The following is a 24,870-nucleotide window of genomic DNA, read 5'->3' as shown; positions in this document are numbered from 1 at the left end:
TGTGAAGCAATTAATATTTGTTAAATGCTCAGAGAGCATATTTTCCTGTCCTCTTACCTACAAAACTGATTTGTTCTCAAGACTGAATAAATTACATCATTGTACTTTGGTGTACATGAAGTGCACTCCCAAGGCACGAGTACATCATTTCAGCAGCATACCATTTTCATTCAAAAAATGGAATGCGATTGAATTATGCAGTCAGATCCCAGAGTCCTTGGTAACATTTATCTTAGAAATGCTTTTTCTTATTCAAAGTCTTGTCTTTTCATGATTAAATAATACACTCATTTGTAGCCATAGGATGCCTGTCTCCAGGGACACTGCAGAATAGCTACAGTAGTTTCACCAGCTAGCAAACCTAAATACATCTGTGACAGGAAAAAAATACCGCACACTTGAGCTGTGACAGACAGAACAAATGTTCCCTAATTTTCTGTTGGAGAATTTGCAGTTTTCCACTTGAGTTGATGATGCTGAAATGAGGATTTTCACTATTTGAATATGACATAATTTATGAGGAAGACAGGCAGTAAATATATCAGCTGGAGTAGGTTTAAAATTAGTCCAAGCTCAAAAGGTTTAAAAAGTATCTTCTGTCTTTCCAGGCATTAACTAATTGGTATGGGCTTGGATAGGTCAATGATGAATGAATGACCACCTTGGGAAAGGGCTTTGCTTGGGAAGAGCGTGCTATTTCCTCTGATCAGAAAGAGGGTCTTCCCCTTCTGCTAATCCTTCCCCTTCTGCTACCCCTTCCCTTCCCTTCCCTCCCCTATGTGCTTTCTCTCTCTCCCTCCCTCTTTCTTATTATTGTTTCACCTGACATTTTTATTATATTTCCAGCCTCCTATTTCTTTTCAAGCACCCCTCCCTGAGACATTAGGTCTGAGACACAATGGAAGGTTTCATGGCAACACAGGACATTGCTTATATGTGTTCCTTTACGAAATATTTGTGCTTTTGTTGATTTGGTTGGACTTTCAGTCGGCAACTTCCATTTCAAATCCGACCTATGTTGGTAATAGTGTTACCACCAAAGGGCAAATTTGTCAGGAACATGCAGGATTGACAGTCTAGGATCAGTTCTTAGCAATCGAATGTGTACATCCCCTGCAATGTCATTACAGGGTGGGGGTTTTCATAGCAGAACTCTATACCAGAAAGACCAATGACAAGGAGTTCAATCTCACTTACAGTTCCTGTAGCTATTTACCTAAGTTCAGCCTAATGACCACCAGGATTGTACCTGTTGTACCAAGGACATGGCTGAAATTACGTGTTTCCAAGGAAAAAATCATGTCTTTTACAGACAACAGATGAAAAGATAAGCTGTTACGGTTTGGTTTTTTTCCCCCCTTAAAGATACGCACTGACACTGTGTTATCTCCAGCAGCAGGGCAGGGCTGACCTTAGCAGAGAAGTAGGCAACATATCAGAAGTGACTCATTGATTTTATGAAGCATTTCCCTTCACAGCTGTGACCTGTCAGCATAGGAGCTTTAAAAAAAAAATTATAATTAATTTTTCAAGACAGAGTCAGATGTCAGAAAACTCCCTACTTCTTGTGTTAAAACGTGATGTATTCTACAACCCATTTAGAATATCACACAACATTCAAGATGTGGTTAGTGATTTTTTTCTTTTATATCAAACAAAAAGAGTTATAACCTATGTTAAGTAAAATGCAGAGGGGTCAGATACCATGACAATGACTGTGTAAAACAGAGAAAGGGAGTGTAAGGCTTACCAGATTAGGTAGAGCATTTTCTGAGGAAAATATTTAATAAAGCTCCTGGATCACCTTCCGTCAGTGTATGGGGGCATTGAAGAGCCTCTCATTAGTTATGGCTTTCGTGAGGGGTACTACATCTAGTAACCAACATGTTTAGCCATATAGTCTAATCTTTCATAATAACCTTTCTGGACCTGTAAGCACTCCAGATGAGTCAGAAACTATGTCTTTTTTTTCTGGACTGTTTTAAATACTGAAAGACTAGAAGTCTGAAAAATGTGAGCTATCTTCATTAATGCTAGGGAAGGCGAACTTTCTTAGGTCTTCCTTACCCAACTAGTATATTGTTAGCAGAATATTGGAGTAAACTGGGTATTACTATGTCCCTAAATGTATAAACTGTTAGCTAGCAGTACATATTTCTATGGAGGCCTGTAACTTAACAGATATTGTGGCAAAGACTATAAGTATAGACTGTAAGTATATTCTGTGCATGCATATATACTCTCAACCTCAGAACAAAGGACTATTCCAAACAGGACCAGACACCAGTACTGAGAGGATATAGTATATCCTGAGTGACTGTAATGTCTGTGAAAGTTGATCTTTGAGCATTTTCCTCTTTAGTCAAGTGATTCTCCCACTCCTGGAGAAGGCCCTACCCACAGTTTTCCATATGCTGAATGTTTCAACACTTCTCACGTAAATTTGGAGAATGCAGTTCTCCTTTCAGCTAGCATAGTGATGGTAGGGAGCAGACAACCCACTGAAAGCTGGGTATTATTTACTTCTGAGACTTCTGTGAAAACTTGCCTTTCAAATGCTAAACCAACCTGAAGGTTTGCATATCTACCCCAGAATTTATCATCTCCTAGATCTGAGAAAAGTCTCTCTGTGGGTCAGTCCCATTTTTCCTGGACAGCACGTGCCAAATAATTCTTCTGATTCTTCCAATAAAGACTTTTAATTGCTTGAGACTTAATATAAGACTGTTAAAGCTCTGAGCTTGCCCAGTTTTGTGTACATTTTTGCACCAGTTTTGTGTACCTTTTTGTACCAATTTTGTATGTATTCCTATGTCAACTACATCATTGACTTTCTGTTTTGTTTTTCCATGAACTTCCTCTAGACTGAACCAATGCATTCCTACAGAACAACTTCATAAGCAAAGGTACAGTAACTTCTCCATAGTGACTGCATCTTCGCTAGCATTCAGAATATCATTACATCCTGGTGTTCTTAAATGAAGAGTTCATATCTGTCACTGCCTATTCTTGTGCTGTCATAGACAAGTCACGCAGCGGCTTTAGAAAGATGTGACAGATTTGAAAGTACTGGTGGGATTCTGCTATAACACGATTTCTGCAAGGTCTCTGTTCCAAGTCAGTGCTTTCATCCTCCAGTGTTGCCTAGCATCAGTGCAGGAATCCTTCTGCCTGCCTGCAAGGTAGCAGGCAGATTTTCATAATTCTTTTTATTATTCTCTTGCATCTGAAACAAATAATAGATGTTCTCTTTCCATTCCGGGAATCAGAGTGCAGTTAACTGTGGTTTGTAAGCTTCCGGCATATGATATTTAAAAGCCATTATTCATCTGTGAAGATGGTGGGCCAGCCCTCTAAACTTCACTAGTGGTTGTGTGTGATTTTGAGGAGGGGAGTCCTTTTTTCTTTTGCTAAATAGAAAGATGCTAAAGTTACTGTACAGTTAAATCCTCATTATATATGGTATTAATAAACGTGCCACTAGGACAGTCTGTTCTGTTAAGTAACTTCACTAATCTGAGCACATTATGCTGGATTTATACTGTAGAAGAAAATCTCTGGGGAAAGCAATGAAACAACCTAATGCAGAGAATCCAGATTTATTGTTGTCTCTGCTTTTGTGGCACAGAGAGAGGGAGAAGAAAATGTAAAGGAAGAGAATTTGCAGAATGACTGCAGTATGTTCTGTCGTTGGTAATGCAGATGATCTTTTCTGGATTCTTCCAGTATCCCTATGTTTCTAAACCATCCCTATTACATCATAGTTTCAAAATGATCCCCCCATGATAAAAAGGCTCATTTTAAAATGTCAGTAAATATGCATTGACATTCCAGGAGTATAAGGAGCGCTTTGGTGCCACAGGTCACGCACTTTCCCTGTCAATCATCCCTTAAAGGTCCCTGGCATACCCCTGAATTCTTCCAGGTGTCCCTCAGGAGGCAGAGAAAGGACTAGTGAAAGGTCTTTGCACGGAGGGCCTGCAAAATGCAAGGTGGTTCTCACAGGACCGCAGGTGATGTACACATTGAAACTCCTGGATATACTGGAATTTGAATTAAGGGACTCGGCATTAAAAAGTGCATTTCTACAACTTGGAACTGTTGGAAAATGTATTGTTAAAGTTTGCCTTGCCCAGGCATTCATGTGCAACACAGAGACAAATTTCTTACTGTGCTTTTACTGTATACGCAGCCTCTGTACAGTCAGACAGTATCAGCTCTGTACATTCATGTACTCCCAGATCGGATCTGTTCAGATTACATTACAGCTGAATCAGTACAGTAGGTACCTGTACAAAACATTATTAGTTGGCCACTTAAGAATACTGTCTATCACCAGATCACAAAGCAGGGCTCTACCATTTCAGTCAAGACAAAATTTCTTTTACAGTTGTTGCTTCCTGTAGTTATGTCTTCTTTATAGATTTCCAGATATCAGCTAATGCCATGGCCTGTCAGTTTAGATGCTGCAAAGAACTCATGGCTTCCAATTGTTCAAATTGTTATATTTCAGTAACTGTTACAATCCAAAGAAAAATATTCATACACTGAACTAAGAGAAGAAAGCAGTTTTTGTCTTGTCACAGCCTCTTCTCCTCTCATTTTCTGCTTTATCTCTTCATTTCATATTTCCAGCCTAACATCAAACCCTGAAACCTGTCGTCCCCAAGATTAAGATGTCGGCATGATGCATAACTCGCACTTCTGTAACAAAGTAGTTTTCCCTCTGCAATCAGCGTGACAGTGCTGAAGTTCTCTGTCAACATCCATGTGCACGCACACACCTAGGGACTTCAAGACTGAGCACATCATCCATAAAACTTGGAGCACTCAACAAATGAGTTCAAGTGAAAAGCAAGGGGAAAAAAAAGCAAAGGAATATTTAAGTACATTAGAAGCTCAAGAGGTATAGATTTGACAGGATGATCCAATTTCATGCTACACTAGTATAAATAGGTTCAATTTGACACACATTTGTATTAGAATGATCTTTTATTTTTCAGGATCAAATTTTAGTATCACGTGGATATTCAAACAAAATAACCTTGCTTTGACTTTAACCAAAATCCCTTTGGGGCAATGGGAGAGAGTCTTACAAGCAAGGCTATTGGTCCTGCTTTCATGTGACAGGGAAATACCAGTATATTTGTGTCTGTGCTTCCTCATTCAGCACAAAAATAATGCTATTTAAAGATTTGTATCTATCATCCTCCATTGACTGAAGAACCTCCAAAGTGTTTACTCCTCTCAATAGGGGCAAAAAATTAAAAAAAAAAAAAGAGATCTCCTGTTAGCTTTGACCTCTAGAAACTAGCCTTTAGTCAAAAACCTTACTGTCTCTTCTCTCATTAAAACCTAGCCCAGTGTTGCACATAGGAAGTAGCTAACAGTGCACAACAGTAAATTTTGTTGATCCCTTTCTTGAGTTTCTTCTTTTGATATTACCTGTTTAGTGATGTATAGGCTGAAAGTGCTTTGAAATGTCCCATGGTTATAGATTATGTAGAAGATGATCAGGTTACATGTGTATAGCCATAGAGATTGCATTAGCCACAAAACTAGAGTTGCACATGAATGGTATAATCTGTTTTATTTAAAATGAGCCTCATTGAGGCTTTAATGTATTTTATACCTTTCAGAAGAAAATGACAATATTTAAACTAAATTTTTCAGTTCATCAGAAACACAGTACAATACTCTTAGCTATTTACAGCTCTAGGTCTCAGCAGCTTCCAGGTGTACATGAACTATCCTGGAGTCACATGTTAGGAAAAAGGGAGGATCAAGCATCACAAACTTTAATCTGTTGATATTTTCCTTCTCATACTTATTATCTACTTAATGGATAAGTTCTCTAGGATAGTAGCTCTGTCTTTCTATTCATAAACACAGCAAGGAGCATGTAGCTCCCAGTTTGCTACATCCAGTAAGTGCTATTATTATACAAACAGCGGTATAAAGAAAAGAAACGTGGAAACATCATGTACTTGAACTTGAAAAGGACTCTTCTCATCAATCTTATGGAGACGCCATATAGTTTTAATCTTATATCAATTCTGCTCCTGTTCCTAGTCTTCTCATTTATGATTACCAGACTGTGGTGGATTGACCCTGGCTGAGGGCCAGGTGCCCACCAGAGCCGTTCTATCACTCCCCTCTTTCATTAGACAGGGGAGAAAAAGTACAACTAAAAGCTTATGGGTCAAGATAAGGACAGGGAGAGATCACTCACTAATTATCATCACAAGCAAACAAGACCGAACTTAAGAGAGGGAATTCATCTAATCTACTAATTACTAAGCAAAACAGAGTAGACGAATGAGAAATAAAACCAACTCTTAAAACACCTCCCCCCACCCCTCCCATCTTCCCGGGCTCAACTTCACTCCCGGCTTCAACCTCCGCCCCCCTCAGCAGCACAGGGGGACGGGGAATGGGGGTTACGGTCAGTTCATCACACGGTGTTTCTGCCGCTTCTTCATCCTCAGGGGGAGGACTCCTCTCATTGTTCCCCTGCTCCAGCATGGAGTCCCTCTCACGGGAGACAGTCCTTCACGAACTGCTCCAGCATGGTCTCTTCCATGGGGTGCAGACCTTCAGGAGCAAACTGCTCCAGCGTGGGTCCCCCATGGGGTCACAAGTCCTGCCAGCAAACCTGCTCTGGCGTGGGCTCCTCTCTCCACGGATCCACAGGTCCTGCCAGGAGCTTGCTCCAGCATGGTCTCTTCCATGGGGTGCAGACCTTCAGGAGCAAACTGCTCCAGCGTGGGTCCCCCATGGGGTCACAAGTCCTGCCAGCAAACCTGCTCTGGCGTGGGCTCCTCTCTCCACGGGTCCACAGGTCCTGCCAGGAGCTTGCTCCAGCGTGGGCTTCCCACGGGGCCACAGCCTCCTTCAGGTGCTTCCACCTGCTCCGGCATGGGGTCCTCCATGGGCTGCAGGTGGAATCGCTGCACCCCCTCATCCTTCCTCCATGGGCTGCAGGGGGACAGCCTGCTTCACCATGGTCTTCACCACGGGCTGCAAGGGGATCTCTGCTCCAGCGCCTGGAGCACCTCCTGCCCCTCCTTCTGCACTGACCTTGGTGTCTGCAGAGTTTCTTACATCTTCTCACTCCTCTCTCTGGCTGCAAAAGCGCTCTCTAACTGTTTTTTCTCTTTCTTAAATATGTTATCACAGAGGCGCTGATTGGCTTGGCCTTGGCCAGTGGTGGGTCCATCTTGGAGCTGGTTGGCATTGGCTCTATCAGGCACAGGGGAAGCTTCTAGCAGCTTCTCACAGAAGCCACCCCTGTAACCCCGCCTGCTACCAAAACCTTGCCACGCAAACCCAACACACAGTCAAAAGGGGATTCAGCACCTTCAGACACTATGAGGAAGCTCAGTAATGAGCTTAATAATCTTAACAAGAAGAGATCTTAGGAGAGACCATTAATCTGGTTTAATAGAAACTGATATTTTGAGTTGGTTTGCCAGTTAAAATTTTATCAAAGTAGAGCAAGATTTCATCAGTGATGTCAGCCAGTCTCATAGCTTCTTTATTAGATGTACAGATCCCTAAGAGCCAATCATTTTTCTCATCTCCAGATTCATCAGGCACAAAGTAAATCCAGATACTAGTCTTAAAACAACCCTCATTCTTTGCTCTTCCCATTCCTCCCCTGTGCTGCAACTATTTCTACTTTTCAAGCTTCCCATACTTTTCAATTTCCCAGACATTCTTCAGATAACTTCACCATCACTCCTTCCGTTCCATCAGTCTGAGACATTTTAGAAACTTAGAAATCCATCTTTTCCATCTGTAAGGCTTTAGCAAGTTGTCTATGACCACAACTCAAGAAATTTCTTTTGACTGAGCAATAAAAACATGCTTTCCTGAATCAAGCCACTAAGCCCTTTATAGATTATGATTTTATTAAGAGCCTGATCCTGATACCCTCTTTCTTATAGCAATAGAAATCTTAAGTATTTAGACTAGCCATAACTGTTCCTTGGGGAAAGCACTGTAGGATTTGAGAAAGGATAGAAGTAGATACTCTGACTTGACACCAACATCTGTCCTTACAATTTTTGAACAGTTTTCCCTTTTTTTGTTTCTGTGCATGCTTAGCCATCTCAGTGATCACATATTGCTGAAAATCTGTGGCACCAAAAAGTATTGAAAATAGCCTTTTGTGTACTCCTTGCTTTCATCCATTTGCTACTAGTCTGTTAGACTCTGAAGTAAACTCTTCAGAAAGAACAAAGTGTCCTCTGCTCTCTTCATACCTTTTTAGGTCATCCAGAGACTTAGTTTTGCCCTTGTTAAACTCTTTTCTATCAATCAGACGTATGTTCTTTGTAAAAGTGAGTTTAATGCCAGCTTGAGTGGCAGACTGACAGCCCTGCAGACTGATGCCCCTTGTTTATGCTCAGAAAAGTGCTGAACACCTGCACGACTGCAAACATTTCTCCCCACAGCCCTTCATCACCTCCGATGTGGAGAGGCCACCTCCAGACAGAAAGAACTCTGGTCTCTGTGGCCATTCACTGGCTGTCATTGAAGACACATTGGCAAGATTGCGTGAATGAAGCTTTTTTGCAAAGGAGTTCAATATTCAGGCCTGCCTGGTTCCTTTTGGCTCCTGATAAATACACTTCTGAATTCAAAAGCAAAAAAGAATGATAATGTGACCTCATCTTTATTGTGTAGTGTGAACAGCAATGTATTCTACAGCAACTTCTTCCACCTTGTACCAGTATAGTAAACCTATATTCTGCTGGTTTATTGTTGAACTACTAGCATTGCAAACACATCTAGATCTTATAGAATAAGCACCTTTTTCATCTTTGGAAGCTACATAATTCCTACATCTTGGAAGATCTTACCGTAGACCTCCCAGGGTTTGACTTGACTTGGTTAAGTTACAGAGAAGGCATAAAATACACCTGTGTTTGTTACTTACTTCAGACATCAGTTACTACTCTAAGAGCCTGTGTCAGGGTCAAACAATGAAAACCCTCTTCTTAATGACTTAGGTGATTCCTAGTATAAACTATTGCTTTGTAAATTAATATTGGAACTGCAGTGGATGAAAAAGCATCTTGTCAGCTGGCATCTTGATTAGCAAAGAGCAACCCGTTACTCATCATTCAGCCTACCGGAGTATTTCCAACACTGTCTTCTCTGACACCAAAGGGAACACAACGTAGCATGGCTCCACTCACTTTGCATAAATACCAAGCCTTGCAGCCCATGTAAAGAAATACAAAGTGACAGCAAATACATGGATAAGTCATAGGACTGGAACTCTGAAGATCTGGATTCTGAGCCTGACTCTTCTCAAGATTTCCTGTGTCATATTGGATACATCATTTTTACTCCTGTATACCTCATTGCTACAGCCGAGTTAAATTTGTCAGGTACCTTAAGGTATGTAGGCTAAATCCAAGAGTGCCTATAATTCTTACATGGAAGGTTCTTTGCATTTATAGAGAACTGATTTTCTTTTATCCATTTATGTTGTGGGAATGTTTTATATATATATATATATCTTTTAATATCTCATGAAATAAAAGCTTTCTAACATCTATTTTTTGGTGATGGACTACTAACAATTACATATATCATGTTTCTTTGTTGTTAATAAACTAATTTATGAGATCATCAGAGATGGAGAATTCCATTTCACAGATAATGCTTTGAAATACGATTTTGGGTTGACTCAAAACAAAAGTCCAAGTTGTTTAAATTCTCTCGGGAAGGGGCTAGAGCTGTGACCCCCATGGTCTTTATGGCACAGATTCCCTGGGATGTACAGCCTGTGGAAGGGCTCTGTGGGTTCAGCTGTCCCAGAAGCTGGAAGCCCTGGGAGCCCAGGCTGATAAGCAGCTGAGGGTGCTTGGATGCCACACTGCTCATGCTTTCAACTCTGATCAACCCACCGGATGGGAAGCTGAGGAATCAGGTGTTTAGGTCCCAGGGCACCAGACTGGAGATCTGACAGCATCATGGTGACATCACACGTCTGTCCCTTGAATGTTTCAATTTCAGAAAACTGGCAGATTCTGCCAAAATTATGTTTTACTGAAAACTTCTCAGCTACCTCTAGTTTCTGTAAGTGTTATACATATCAGCAGCTTGTTCTCCTGTGCATAGATATATAGAAGTTACAATGATAAATAAGAGGGAATTGAAAGAAGGCTAACGTGGAAAGACACTTTACAAATCCTAATTTATATGTTAAAACAGCTTCCCTCTAGTCATAAGGGTGTTACTCAGTAGGGACATAAAAGTGGACAGAAGATGGTTGTGATAGTGGTTGATTTAGTAGAAAAAGTAATTTTTCTCTACTGAAGCTGGCTAAGGCATTAGAAAGACATCTGACAATTTGGGTCTATCATCATTTAAAAAAAAAAACAACAACATAATTAGGCCTTACCAAAAGGAGAAGATTGGTATATTAGTCCCAAATTTATGATTGCTGGCTTCCTTCTGAAATATTGAAATATTCGGTAACAGATTGAATATATTCATCTTGAAAAAAATAATTTTAATTTTTAAATATTGTTGACACACATTAGATGTCACAGAAATCAAATATACACTAATTCAATGTGCAATGATTGATCCTCAGCTGGTAATATTCAGAGTAAACTTATTGGAGGCTTCATGAAAGTCTGCCTTTCAAAAGTGGAGATTCCAAGTCACAACACTCTTAGACCATACAGATGTCTCTCTATGGAAGTTCAGAATTCTGATTTAGATAGATAGAGGCAAAGGGACATTCGAGAAATTATTTGTATTGTCAATGTTTTTGTTGATGCATTTTGCCAGATCAGAGGCTGAAGTAACTCAATAAGTCAGGGCTCCTGACCTGTAACTTTGGTTTACTCACAGTGTGACTTCTTATATTGAAGAGCTAGTTTAAAATATTTGTGCTTTGTTTCTTTGTGTAAAAAGAAATTATGAAAATAGTCACCATACTGAAATGTTTGTTATGTGACTGTCTGAAATCAGAACATCTAAAACTGAAATTTCTAGAAACAGGAATTGCCATTGAAAAGCAAAATATTTTCAGGGGAAAATTAAAATATACTGATTCGGTTAGCTATTGAAAAAAAAATCCCAGATACAGTAGAACAGCAGGTAGTAGGAATATGAGCATAAGAAAACCATTGGAAGAAGCATATTTTGTTCTTGCAAGGTGGCCCCTTGGTTTTATATTATCACAACAAGGTCATGACGTGACAAATGTTGCTGCTTTGAAGCTCGATAGTGTGTGCAGGACTGTTCAGGCCAGTGGGTGAGCTGGCACAGGAGTAGCTGAGAGACAGGACTGGGCCAGCAGTCACCTCATCTGCAGATTGTTGCAGGGGAAGCAAACTGCTGAGGGTTCAGGGTTTGGTTTAGATGTGCACACTCCAAGCCACTCTAAATCTCCATGCACATTACTCAGTGAATTGCTTCTTGTTATTTTATTATATGAAGCAGCAGACTAGCACGTGCTTAAATTAATTAATTCCCCTACAATCTTTTTCAGGGTTTATGGATTTGTCATCAAGATTTCATGGCTGCTGTGATGAATTGCCATTAAGACATCATCCTCAAAAGAACAAAGACAGGCTTTCATACCTGAGCTATTTTGAAAATAAAAGGAGAATATAACTAAAGTGCAGTAGAAGTGACTGGTAGAAGAATATTTCTTACTGTGTCCAGAGATACTTCTTTTTCTAAACATTTTAAAGCTTGACTTCCCCTTTGACACAGAAATGAAGATACTACTCTGCATGTAATGCACGTGACATCACAGTCTTCAGTCACAGAGATCAGTGTATTCCTATACATCTCCCAGGCCTGAGGCAGCATTATCTTTAAAAATAAGCACAGGTCTGTAAGGGTGGATCTCTTGCAATCTAGCCCCAGCTTGAACATTTATTCCCTTTTATGTTTTTTGTCAACTCACCACCATTTGTTATGGCACATTTTCCCCAGCTATAAACAAGATTATATGACTGATGAATATCTAGACCAGTATTAGTTAATGTCTGAAAAGACAATGTTGTTTGCATCAGCATTACACATTGTTCATACCAGCATTACAGCTTCACTATAGAAAAAGCAGCTAGATCATAAAGGAGCAGCTTTTTAATAGCTATGGAAATTAGCAAGTATGGTGTGAAACATTATTTTAGTTCCATGAAGGATGAATGAGTTAGTGTTTAAGTCAGGACTGTCCAGTCCCCAAACAAACCCACACAAAGAAGTAAAGCAAGCATCCTCTGCAAGATCAGTTGCCTTTATAGCTTCCAAGTTGTTGCTTTCAGACTTATTTTCAGCAATTTTTTTCCCTTTACGACTTTCTTGTTTTATACCTTTCATTGAAGGAGACAAAAAATAATTCTGAGAGGTATAGAATTATAGAATGGGATTGTACTGGTATGGAAATACAGGCTGTTTCAGCTGCAGGAATATTCTGTATTTAATGGGTCAACTGGGTAGTAGTTAGCAGCAAATTACAGCATTCCCACCCTGTCTCTGGGGATGAAGCTACGTAGCAATTCTAGCTGAGGCATACTGAGACAGTATTCTGTTTTATAAAAACAGTTAATTTGTTAAACTGAATCATCTTTGTGATTGCCACAAAATCTCATGTGGAAAAACTTGTATTCACAAAAATTTGGGAAGTGGTTGTTCTTTATAATATCTATATTCACATTGAGCATCAGTAATCACTGCCCATTGTTTTTTCTCTGATGTATGTTATTCTTGCAGTGATGTCACAGGCAAGGAAAAAAACCAAAGAGGTTTAGGTGACAATCATGTGCCTTGATTACTTATTAGAAGATAATAAAGTTCTTGAGCAGCTCCTAAGATGAAAACAATTTGTTCCCACTGTCATTTGTTAATAGTAGACATATATAGATAAAATCACAGTAGAGATAGTCAGGAACACTGTGGAACATACAATAGTTTGTTATTGTGATGCTGCTTTTAGGCATTTGCATGCACAAATGTATCGAATGCTCAGAACTGCTGAGAAAGAGAATGCATTGATAATATTATTATTAGCATATCATTCTTGCTGTAATAAAAAGAGGAATAGGTCTGGGTCAGGTTCCACTGTGCTTGTTGCTATTCATACTCAGGTTTACAATCCAGTAAAAGGTATATTTGCTTGCTAGATACAGAATTAGATACATCCAGTGATTTAATGTTTTCATACTGCTTGTTAATTCAGAGCTTCACACTATTTGCTAGTTGAAGAGCATGCTGTTGATGGTTTGAATGTGGTCACTGGATTTTTTGTTTAGAAGGATGGTAAATAAAGCTTAAAAAAAGAACACAAAGAATGAAACTAGTTTTACAGTTTTCCAGGGTTCCAAACTGAAAAATAACAAGAAAAATGTTAGTCAAACAAGAAGACAAAACCAATTGTGTTTACAATGTTTTATTACAAAGTCCTACAGCTTGACACATTTAATTTAATATTCTTTAACTAGGGAAAAGAGAAGATGTGCATGACAATATTATGCATGGGAAGTGGTTTTGCATTACTTTCAAATAATTATTACTGAGAGGAGAAGGGAGAAATGAGAGAAGACAGTCCAAGCTTTTTACATTATTTGTTTTGTTAATGTAGTGTTCCTAAACTAGAAAGAGAAACGAAGAGAAAGAAAACAGACAATTTCTTTGGCTTTCAAGTGATACATTCTGTAAGAAAAGCCTGAGACTCTGTGTGCTCTGTCACAATAGCTATTCTACAGACAGGCTTACCAAATCAAACTCTGTGTCAAGGTGGAGAGATTACCTTGACTACTGATGTTGGGAGATAACCATCACCAGGGTGACAGAAGCAAAGAGAGAAAGAGAGCAAATGCAAGGATAATAAGCTACGTGCATGTAGAGGAACTTCATCTTTCTATACATAGGAAATGAGTTTGCACTTTCTCTCCCAAAGCATTTCTCTCTTTTGTCCAGAGGAACAATCCTGCATTCCCTAGGTGTCTCTGCAGTATGTCTTACAGAAAGAGTTATGATAACACAGTATGGGAAGCAGCCCAGTGTGTGGAAAGAGTCGCAGGGTCACACACAGATCAAGCCACTCTGAATGGGGGAACTGCTGACTGGTTACAGTGGGTCTCCACAACTTCTCGCCATTATCTTTGGAAACAGTACAGTTGTAAAGATCTGTTACAGTAGACTGATAGTTCTTATCTTCCACTTGGTCTGTATTGCATGTTCATAGCAGAAATTGAATAGCAATTCCAGAATTTTCAAATTCAGTTGTGTGGTAGATTAATGGAGAACAAGGCAGAAAGGGAAAGCAACAAGGAAAGCAGGTGATGCCAGTGGCATATTATCTGGGTATCACTAGAGCCAGGAACACTGCTCTTATCTACCCAGCCTTCCCCTATAAGATTTCTTACCTCTGGTAGTCACTGGCAACAACTGATGGATAGAAAAAGGATGGACAAAGCATTGCCTCCCAGTGTTTTCTCAGTAGGTCTTTAAACTAGGTTTTCAGAACACCACCACCTAGCTTATGCTAGCAGGGCTCTTTTGCCACCTGAAGCAGGACTCTTTTGCCAGCTGGCACTACAGCAGGGAGAGTACTGGTAGGAATTTTCAACTAAAAAAAAAAAGGTTACAATAGGACATCCAAGAGGAACAGGTCAAATCTTGACCGCTTTCCACTAGTAAAATTCCCATTGAAAACTGATAATTTCACCTCAGTAAAGGTCATATAGCTCAGGGCAGAGAATAATAAAGATGCAGAGAGACACAGACACAGACATATAGGTGGAAAGCTAGTATGCACATCTACTTTTCCAAGAAGAATGACAGGTTGTACAGGAGGAAGAAAACATTTCTGTGATGTAGATTTACATTTCTGTCCTGCTAATAAATGGGCCAATGAAACAGCTGACTGCTCCCCTATTGCAGATGTGGGAGTTATTTACTTTCTAATCCTTTCCTTTTTAGCCCTGGCTGGACAAGAATGAAAATCCCTGGCATTAGGTATTAGAAGAGATGGAGAAAGCACAGGAACCAATTTACAGTGTTTCACTTGACTAGTTTTCTTCATTTGACTCCTATTAGGTCTGATAATGTATCCTCACCATTAATCAGCTAGGAAGAGAAGAGGCAATGCCTGGTTTTTCACGTGCATAGGAGGAGGTGTGTATACCACAGCAATCTCATTGGAAAAAGAAGGTCAATACCTTGAAGCGTCTCCTTCAGGACTTACAAGGCACAAAGGCACTGACCCTGAGCACTGAGACAGCTGCCAGCAGTCACAGAAGGTTTTGAAGTAATGTCTGAAATAAATATTTTTGAGTTAGTGGTACCTTCAGTATAAACTCTATGGAACAAATCAATCCCTGCTGTAATCCCATTAGAAGCAGTGGGACCAAATGGACTGTGGAGGCAGCTGATATTTTTAGAGGTGAACTTCTTCCAAGTAGTAAGATTCCCAGCACAAAACCACAGCCACAGCAATCTAATACCTGCTGTGGTCATAACAGCAACTACTTCTGGAGAATTGGTGTTCTGCCTGTTCCTACCTGCTCCTGAGAAGAAGAAACAGGCTCTGGGCTGAACAGCCCCTGAGCCTTTGTCTCTTCTGTCTTGCACTATAAAAACCACATTATTTCCTCTGATGGCCCTATGCAGATATCAGACCTTCATCAGTATGGAGCTTGTATAATATTTCTGCATGTTATGCCAGTCACTAGTCAAGCTTGACAGCTTCTCATTGCTGGATCATTACACAGAAGTGTAAAAAAAAATACAAAAGGTGTTGGTTGATTTCCATGAGATTTGATGTAAATGCTTCATCACTAATGTATTTTAAAAGTGTAGTCAGTAAATTGCAGTAGAGTTGGTTTCCATAGCAATGATGTCGACAGCAATGTCATTGAAATTTGAGATTTTGTCACAGAAAAATAACGATGTCCATAATGAATCAGAACAAAAGTCCAGCCAGCCCAGTATCTTATTTCCACCAGTGGCCTAGACAGATGCCTAGGGCAGAATATAAGAGCAGGGCAAGTGCAATATAATGTATACCAGAGGTACAGTAGCAGTATCCAGGGGGCTGCAGCTGAGAAACTTTCTGAGTTTGGGATGGCATCTTTGTTTTCAATGGTCCTTGATGGATTTTTCTTCCATGAGTTTATTCTATTGCTTTCTAAGCCTGTTTAATTTTCTGCACCAGCTGTTTCTCTGTCTGGCACTTCCCTGCACTTGAAAAATCTTTACCAATATATACATATCAGGAAAGAGATAGGTAAGCCAAAACTCAAGGTTAGGTCTTTTCCAAGACTCCTGAGACCAAATTTAAGCTTTTTCTTTTGCTAGCAGTTAAAAGCTGGTGTAACAGACTTGCCAGAAATTCTTCTCTCTGGTTACTAATTGAACTATGAGCCATCAGACCTGAGCTAGGGCAGCCCAAATACCCCCTGAATGCTAAGCTAACTCATGGGAATAGTCTGCATTTCGGTTATTCCCAGCAGCTCTAAGCCCCTTGAGGAGGAACAAATAAGGCTTCATGTTGAACTGGACCCTGGCGATGCACAAATCTTCTCCCTTAGGACTGGTACCCATCTGATCCAAATAGGGGGCTACAAAAGATTTACACCTTCTCTGCTTCGTTCCTGCTACCCCTTACACCTGAGCCAAGTTGAAAGGAGATTATAGCACAGAATCTGGGGCCTGGGTCTAATTCAGTGTTTGCTTTCCATCACTCACTAGTCCTGTTTCATTAAGAACTCACATTAGTTCCTACCTATTTAGAGAAAGAATTGTATTTTCAACAGCTGTATTTTAGCCAGGGGAAGCCCTGAGAAACCATATGGAGCCTATTAGTTGGGACAAAATATCACAGAAAGATCCTAAATTTAAATACTTTGTAATGTGGTAACTGAAAAAAAGAGAAAAGCAAAAAAACCCACCACAAACAAACAAAAACCACCAACCTAATTTACTCTTTGCCCAGTGCAGAAATATTCCACTTTAAGGGAAAGTGTGCCAGCATCTTGTGAGTCTGGCCCTCACTCTGCTGGAGTGGGCAGCTGAATCTGTGTAGGGGGATGTTGCTTCACTAGATTCTAGCTAAAAAGCACACTCTAAAACTGCAGCATGTTTCCCCAGCAAAGCTGATCTGGGAATGTGCTCATAGTGATTAATTCAAAGTGTTCTTCCTGTGCTTTGTTCCTGGCTGTTTCAGTGTAAGCACATAATATCTGTGAATGTCTCTACTAATACTGACTCTTCAGCAAAGGATCAATAAAACAAACTACAGCCCAAGGGCTGTGCCCTGCAAGAATTCACTGCCCAGTGTTTGCAGTGGATTTTACCATCTAAACTACCTGGAGTGTTACCCATTTCTGAGTGAGTGGCTGCAACTTTTTAAATGGGTGAATGAATAATAAATAACAAATATAAAGTAATGAAAACAAATGTCAAGTATTCTTATTCACCTACATTCACCCTCTCTCATCTACCAGTTTGGTCTGCATACAAGGAATCTTTTCCTAAAATACTCTTGTGAACAGTCCTGAGCTGATGCATATATATGAAGAATTTCAGTCTCAGAGGAGAATATTCCAGTAAAATATTTGTGTGACTGAAATATGTTAAAACAGAAACTATTTTACTACTCCAGTAGTATGGCTTGAGAGTGAATCCTAGGAATAGATGGCTGGATGGGACTTTCATTTTGGAGGATCTGGATAGCTAATGTTAGGAAGCCAGGCTCACATAGGTTTGCTCCATTGTTATCCTTTGGTACAGTTAACTCTTGAGATGTGAACTTAAAAATTCTGCTGATGTCAAATAAATCATCTTTACCAGGCCTCAGCATCCAAACTTATGTGCCTTCCCTGGTTATTGGAAGGTTACCGAGAAAATGAGGCAGACTCTGTAAGATTAGCCACGGTACTGCTGCTTTAATGTGCTCCTCTCCCTCATGAGAGAGAAGATGGCATCATCTGAGGTAATTGTGATTATTCATGAGAAAAAATTACTCAAAAGTTACTGCACTAGCCTAGGTCTTCACATATTTTTACAGAGCTTCCTGATAGATCAAGCTTCTATTTCCAGTAGCACTGGGTGAATAGATATATTTCAACTGTTGTGTGCTCAGATGATGTGGTAACAAGGCTAGATAAATACCTACTATAAAGAGAGGCAAAGCCTTCTCCCTTTTTGCCTCACCACAATCATTCCTTCCATGTTACTGCAAAGACTGCTATGATGATTTAGGCTGCATTGCCTATAAGAGATAATGTTTGAGGGGCTCTTTTTTATTTATAACTCTGATTTTTATAACTTTTTCCTTTCAAAGATTCTCACATTTACTTCAGATTTCAGAGAGCTTGACTCACAGCTACAGTCTCATAGGACAAAGGTCATCAGTTTAATTTCTCCTGGTAGTGTCTGTAGACATTCCAAAAATACAAAGCATCGTGCAAGCAAACGTTCCATTCAAAGACAAATCATTGAATCAAATTTAAAAAAAATAAACCAACAACAAAACAAAACACAGAAACATCCATGCCACTTGTGAAGTTCAAGTATGAAAGTCCTGTGATTAGAAGTAGAAATTGTTCAATGCTTTGGTCTCAGTCTCCTTGTGAGTAAACAGTAATAAAATCATTCTGCTTTTATGATGCACAGGAGGACACATTAGGGTCTGGTGCAAAAGACTTTCAATTTTTAATTCTTTTTTTTCCTATTGGATATGAAATTACCACTTAGAGTGATTTAACCAATTGGAAATGGTGTATGGCTTTAAATATTTATTTCCTGTTATTTATTTCCTTTTTCAGTCCTCAAATTCCTGTAAGACTGTTTAGTGCAGGGAGCTGCTAAAATTGAGCTGCGCAAAAGGTACCGAATTTTTTACCTTTGGATAGCTCATTTTGCCTTGATACTGATCACTGAAATTCAGGGTTACGTGCACATCTACATTATTGATTCATGCTGAGAATTAGTTACACCATCCTAATATCATCCTTTGATCCTTTGGAGCCCCAGAAGAGGAGAAACCAAGGATTTTTAGGTAAAATTAATACTTTGGGAGGTTAAAGTATATAGGGAGTATTAGGATAGCAGTGAAAGTTACAGGTCTGGGGTGAGGTTTATTTTCAAAGTGAGTACAACAGGAGCATCTGTGAGTCCTGAGAGTGAGCGCAGCAGTAAAGCAGTAAGCTGTGACAGAGCCAGTTCTGAAACACAAGAGAAACAATGTCTGCAAATCTGAACTTAGTTTTAGAAAAATGCAAATAATTCTTCACACTGCAGCTATTGCAAGAGACATTTTTTTAAAAAATAAAAATGTTTCCAGGAACTCAGGAAAAGTATTTTCAATTCCCACTTCCATGTGGGCAAGCCACTTACAGTCTGATATTCAAGATCTGATGTTTGGATGCCTGCAGATGCAAATAGGTCTCCCATTGTACATCCTGTCTATTTAAATTGTAAACTTCTCAGGATTGGAATTATGCCTTGTCATATGTTTTTACACTACCTGGCAAAAGCTTTCTAATTTTGACTGAAATCTCCAAGCGTTTTTGTAATGAAGATAACTGTAATTATCTCCAATTGGACAAAATCCAAGTGTCAAATTGAAATTGAAATGCTAAAATGGACATAGTGGCAGACAGGTATCTCCAGTGCAGTAGAAGCCCCCTGTATCACAGACACTGTTAAAACATTAAACTTTCAATCAGCATTTTTCTGAGTTACCCAAATAAATATTTCTACAACTAAGAGTTAATACATCCTGGCATCAGGTTTTATGTAATTTCTATATTGAACTAGTCATAATCCATGTACATCCAGAAGTACTTTCTTCGGGCAGGTTTCTATACCCCTACTTTACAAACCCTCACCCAACCCCCAGAAAAGCTGGTTCTAAAAGGTAGATATCAGAAACAGAAGAGATCTGTGAAAAGTGTAGAGTTTTGAAGTGGAATTAAAAACAAGGCAGTAAATGCCTGGAACCAAAATTTCTGCCTTCAGTTTAGGCTCTTTTCACCACCCAGGCCTCAGAGCTACTAACAGTGATCCTATTTATTGATAATATGTTACTCAAAATGTTAAAAAGTTTAAGTTTCCATGGTTAGCTGGAAGGTAACACAATGAATGCCAAGGTAATGCAGTTGTGTGTTGCTTCCATACCAGTGTGATCCTCAGTGCCTTCTGGAGGCAACACAATACGAGGAATAAAGTAGAGAAGGGGAAAGGGAACGGGAATCCTATCCTTGTGTCATTGGGTGGACATATGAGAGATAATTCATTTTCAGGAACAGGAAGAACAAAAAATACAATTTAGATGATCAGTGAACAAGAAAGAAAAAAGTAATACAAGAAAACAGTTTTAGCAGATCTGCCCATTTGTACAAGGGCTAGTTCTGCTTCTAGAAGAAATGATGCCAAGCAGGTGACCAGGATTGATCTGATGCTCACAGAAAGTTTCTGAGCCATATGAAGAAATTTTCCAGGAATTTCTCTCGCTTGTATTTACACTACCTGTTTGTGTCACATCTCTTTATTCTGTCTCCACCCTCTTTGATCACTTTTGTAGATTCCTGTCCTCATCTTCCTATTCTTTCTCCTGATCTTTTGAGGAGAAATAAGGCTTATTAAGGGTGTTCTTTCAATAAGGCATACTGAGTATTTGCTCATTTAGACACAAGCTGTTATCAAAATCACATTTGTTTCTTTTCACCATTTTTGTTTCCATTCCCATTCTTCCTCAAGGTTCTGGTTTTGTGTTGTAAAAACCAGTGACTCTACCACAATTTTCAACAAGTAGTGCTTTCTCAAGAAGCATAAAATACTTATTACAATCAATATAACACCCAGGCTCTGTTATCAGGCATTAGAAATTACTTAAATGGTTATAATTATAAAATAGATTTTTTTTTTTTTTTAACCAGAGTATATAGTAGTTTTCACTGGGGGACCTTTGGAGCTTTGGAGGATTGTTGGAGCACTTTAAAATATATACAAGCATTAATATCGCTAGATAAATAGCATGAGACATGGCAAAAACTTACGAGAAATGCTTTCGGATGGGAGCATTGAAAAGCTTGCTAATTTGAGCCCACTAGTAACTGGGATAAAAACACTACATTTACTTTGTGCAAGTCTCGGACCAGCTGGTAACAACAGGGGTTCACTAGAATGAGGACAAACAAGACATACTAGCCTGGAGAGCTGTGAGGATGTAATGTTCAGAATGAGGATGTAATAAGGCACATGTTTTTTCTGAGTGACTTAGATACAAGATCTTAATTGTATTGTAGTTCTGCCTGAGTAATGTAGACAATAGACTGCATTATTACTTTTAATAGAGACAGTGTTTAATTGTATTAAACACAATTATATTGTAGTTCTGCCTCAGCAATGCAGACAATGGAATTCATTATTACATTTAACAGAAAATGTATTTAATTTTCTAGTAGGTAATCTCATTGAAATTGAAATGGTCTACTAAAATATTTTCCAAAAACAAATTACCTTTGGCTGTAATATTTTTGCAAAATAGAGCTGTCCATATTCAATTAAGTTAATTTCCTTTTAAGCCGAACTGCGGGAAAAAGTGATTTGCTTTTAATTTTATGTGGAATTGTTTCACATTTGATCTAAACATTACCCATGTTTTATGCCCTAGTTATGAGCTTTCTGTATAATAAGAACAACAGAAGCATCCATGTACACATGTAGATGTATTTACACAAAGGCTTTATCATCCAGTTCAGTGAGTGGGACCCTGTACAGCTGGGTTTCCTTCCCAGGGTAAGAGGGCAACAGAAAAGAATAAAGTGCACCTCAGTTGTCATATGGAGTCTGAACAGGGCCAGAAATCTACCTAGATCCAGAAATGTGGAAGGTGCAGAAATCTGGAGGATCCAGAAACCCTGCAGATGAGACAGTAGCTGCTGAGAGCCATATATATTTAAAATACATCATCAAACAAATAGGTTGGTAGGTTGATTTAAAGAGAGGTCATTGACAAGCAACAACTGCTCATGGGCACAGAGGCAACTATGGTCACAGTCGTCTAGGTCTGGTCACAATGTCGGCATGAATTAAGATGCTAATTTGTGACTAAAACAGAGCATGTTTCAACCTGTGTTCTTGCAGCTGCTGCTGAGCTACACAGTCACCCTGCCTGTACAAGATGGACAGCCCACTATTAAAGTAACTCAGGCAAAGAATAGCTTGAAGGTAACATGACCATGACTGGTTTTCCACTTCTGATCTCAGCAGGAGCTCTGCTAAGTCCTTTCTTATTTTTTCACTCTCTTTCTACCCAACTCACTTCTCCTCCCACTGCTTCGTATTGTCCTTAGAAAGAGAAAGAAAAGGTAGAGCAAATGCATTTTCATTAAAAAGTAACAACGAAAGCTGAAATCCAAAAACGTAAATTCCAATAATAATTTCAGTAAAAAACAATGCTTTTGCTTTCAGTAGCTCTCACAGGGGCACTTTGAAAATGAATTCAGAACAGCATGTTCATTATGCTTGGATCAAAGAAACTGGAGAAGGAAAGGCAATGGTTTGTAATTGTTTTATTTATAGTTTGGTAGGATCAAGGACTTTCTGATGTGCATCAGGACCTCATTGTGCTGGACATTGTACACACAGAATAAAAAGATGATCTGCACCTCATGGAATTTATTGCCACTGTCAAATTTTGGCAATAGCAAAATTAATCTAGCTTGGAAAAGCAGCTTTTGCTAACTTATGTGCTACATCCTTATTTTCTTAGGATCTAATGATAACTATCCATTGTGAATCATTACAGCTATTTTTCTTTTTTCCTATTGCCAAAGTGAGCCTCCTGAGTTGGTGGCTTTTTTATGGGCAGTAAAGGTTAGTAGTGAGATTTGTTGGGGGCCAGAAAAGTGGGATAGGCCTACTTATAATTCACATCTTGCTTCTGCTTGTATTGCAATTCTCAGGACTTCACATGCTGTCAGATTTATTGTGGGTAAACTGATTCAAACTTGATCTAAATAAAAACCTATTCTAATTATATATAAAAAAATAAATCCTAAAAAGCTCAGCTTGCTTCTTCCTATCAGGCAAATTCCAACAAACAACCCATGAAGCAGAAAATTACTTTGGATGGCATCTCATGTTCATAACCTAGCTTTTATATCTGTCTTAAACCTTTGGAAAAAATGGTCATGCGTAGCCATCCTTGACTTCAAGACCTAAAGAAATTCATGAGATGAGATAAAATCAGGCTGAGATTTTTGGCTTCTCTGAAATCAGAAGAAATTTTGCAAGTCACTCTGGAAGGAATGGGTGAAGAGAGCAGAGTCAGTAGCATTCCTCCTCCACTGGTCAGCTGTGCAAATCCAGTGTCAAAGGGAGAGAAAGAATTTTCCCACTACGTAGAAAATGACACAGAGAAGAAAACTGGCATGTGAAATTTAAGTAGCCACTGCACTCTTAGTAACAGGGCCATCAAAGAGCACAATACAGTCAGTAACACTGTCACACTTAGAAAGTCCAGGGATACCAGACAACATTTGTCTCACTTTATGGTAAATGAGTGCCATCTACTCAACAGCAGCAGGGAAGCAAAATCTGAGGCAAGACCTCAAAGTCTGAAACAGCCTTCACTCCCACTCTTCTCACACACACCCAATACCATGATGGCACTTTGCAATGGAGACCCATGGATGTACAATTCAGCAATTACCTTTCATGACAGATAGGGTCTTGGGATTCCATTCTCCATGTAAGCCTGGAGCCTGGGCTGCGACACTGAAGACTCCATTAGCGTGACCCTGAGGACCTGGATCTTCTGTGCTTGCCCAGGAGAGTTTGAAATGATCAGTTTCAGTCTGTTGCTGATCTCTCATCTCAGCAGAGATGAGACATTCAGCAGAGACAAGATGCGTATCCAGTCTACCCTTCCCCAGTCCTCACTCCCCACTGTATGCTGGTCTGTATCTCCAGCTCCTTCATTCCTTCCAGCTGCCTGACTACGAATGTCTCAAAAATGAGATAAACACTGCAGTTCAGTTCGAGGCCCTTTGAGGGGAAGATGCAGAGCAGAAGACGGCTGCTGGCGGTCTCAGGTTATAGGAGATAAAAAAACCCAAACATCAGAGACTTGCCTGCAGTACCTGAACAGGTTACAGCAGCATGGAAAGAGTCCTGAAGTCAGTGGTACATTGGAGAAATCCCAGATCTCACTGTCACACACTTGCGCTTGCGGTGAGGCACTGAGCCTGATGACAGGCGCAACGCATGCCTCCCAGCACCACAGCTTCCTACTTGGCAGAAGAACCAGCCCTTTTTTAAATGAAAGCTAAACCGTTCCCCAAAGCTTTGCAGCAAGGCAGAGATTCTGAAGCAAATCTAACCTCCACAAAACTGAGAAACACATTTGGGGATGATACGGCTCCAGGATAGTTTCAGAGCTACATAACCCTCATCACATCCAAAAGTACAGAAGAAAAGAGAACAGAACACATGATACCACAGGAGTAAGAAGTAGTCCAGGAGAGGAACATGATTCCTGAGTGCCCCATGATATTTCACTCTCTTGCTTTGGCAGCACTGTTATCAATAACAGATTATTCCAGGATTGCTCTCTATGAACTGCAGCCAGTGTGCAGTAGAGGTTTCAAAACAGTTTCTTGTAACAGAAATAGTTTGCCCTATTGTCCTTGGCTGTAATTTTCCCTTCTCTATACACTTTCTGCTAGTGCAGCATTTTAGTGCTGCAGTTGTATTAACATAGTTTGCGAAGCGCTTCAGGACCATTCAGCTTGAGAAGAGCTATATTAATGTAAAATATTCTTCAATGAGTAAGTTAAACAGTAAACACTATATTGATTCAATGCCTCACAAGGT

At 39.6% G+C, this 24,870-nt stretch overlaps 1 long non-coding RNA gene across 1 annotated transcript in view; it reads right to left on the bottom strand.

The window, feature by feature from the left end:
* LOC142601924 (uncharacterized) overlaps window positions 1-24,410 on the bottom strand; it is a 33,497-nt gene extending 9,087 nt beyond the window's left edge. Inside the window, exon 1 of the long non-coding RNA XR_012835501.1 lies at window positions 23,708-24,410. This is a non-coding gene — a long non-coding RNA (uncharacterized LOC142601924). The remainder of the gene's footprint in view (window positions 1-23,707) is intronic.
* Between the last annotated feature and the right edge of the window lie 460 nt (window positions 24,411-24,870).

The sequence above is a fragment of the Balearica regulorum genome, chromosome 5 (assembly GCF_011004875.1).
Source record: "Balearica regulorum gibbericeps isolate bBalReg1 chromosome 5, bBalReg1.pri, whole genome shotgun sequence".
Taxonomy (NCBI): domain Eukaryota; kingdom Metazoa; phylum Chordata; class Aves; order Gruiformes; family Gruidae; genus Balearica; species Balearica regulorum.
The sequence above is the reverse complement of the archived record's forward strand: the minus strand, read 5'-3'. Positions and strand labels throughout refer to the sequence as shown.